The following is a 1,073-nucleotide window of genomic DNA, read 5'->3' as shown; positions in this document are numbered from 1 at the left end:
CATCCGCAGTGGCTGTGCCCCTCGGACACCCCCCGGTGCGAGGCCAGCACGCTGCTCGGGTCGCCTGCCCTGGCCAGCAGCCGGGGCGGGGACAGCCCGGGCCCCCCGGGCCCTCTCTGGGCTGTTCCCTTGGCTCCGGGCTGTTCCAGGTGGCACAGCCAAGGCCACGAAGGATTGCCAGCGGGGACAGGACACAGCAGACCACCGGCTGTCCTTCGCCGAGCCCTCAGGGCGTGAGGCCGAGGCGGGACACAGGAGCGAGAACGCTCCACAGACACAGGTGTGATGACCGCAGAAAGGGATCGGAGCAAAGAAGCGCGGAGTGGGGTCCCCCACAGGGAGGCACCCCCCTCCCCGGGCTGGCAGGACCTGCCGAGGGGAGGGAGAGTGTGTGGAGGGGTGCGGGGCCACCTGCTGAGCTGCGGCAGGAGGGCGAGAGGGGTGGCCAGAGCCCGGCCCCCCGCACCCCCTCCGGAGGGCACCTTGGTCCACCCTCTCCCCCGCCTGACCCGCCCCTTGTGAGGGAGCACCTGCTCCCCGGAAGGAGGTCAGCTGTGACTTAGTTTCCCGGGGAGAGGGGTCCAGCACACAGATGGGGAGGCTGCCAGATTTGGCAAATAAAGCTGGAGGGTGCGGTTCACCGTGGGGCCCAGACGCGGCACAAGTCGTGTCTCGCGTCTTAGTGGACGCACATCGCTGCCTGCAGACCCGCTCTTTCTTCCCAGCGGTGTGGACCAGCGGCTTCTCCCACGCTGCGGCTCTGTGGACAGGGCTCCTGGGGGGGGGGGGCAGGGGACAGCACCGCGTGGGGGTGGCACGCAGTCTCCAAAACTCACAGCGTCACCTGTGGAGTCCGGGGACGGGCCTGGGCGGGCTGTGGACACAGCGCGGTCCGAGGAGCCTGCAGCTCCTGGTGAAAGCGGTTTCGGCGTGTGCCTTTCTGGGTGTCTCTACTTCAATAAAAAGTCTGGTGACGCCCTTCTTTTGGTCACAGCCCCAGGGCCCCTTGGGGATGAGAGGCTTTGAGAAGTGGGGGTTCTGGCGTCGCGCCCATCCCCTTCCATGACTCGTTT

Source organism: Crocuta crocuta, unplaced genomic scaffold (genome assembly GCF_008692635.1).
Source record: "Crocuta crocuta isolate KB4526 unplaced genomic scaffold, BGI_CrCroc_1.0 scaffold50, whole genome shotgun sequence".
NCBI classification, from domain to species: domain Eukaryota; kingdom Metazoa; phylum Chordata; class Mammalia; order Carnivora; family Hyaenidae; genus Crocuta; species Crocuta crocuta.
This window is presented reverse-complemented; position numbering follows the sequence as displayed.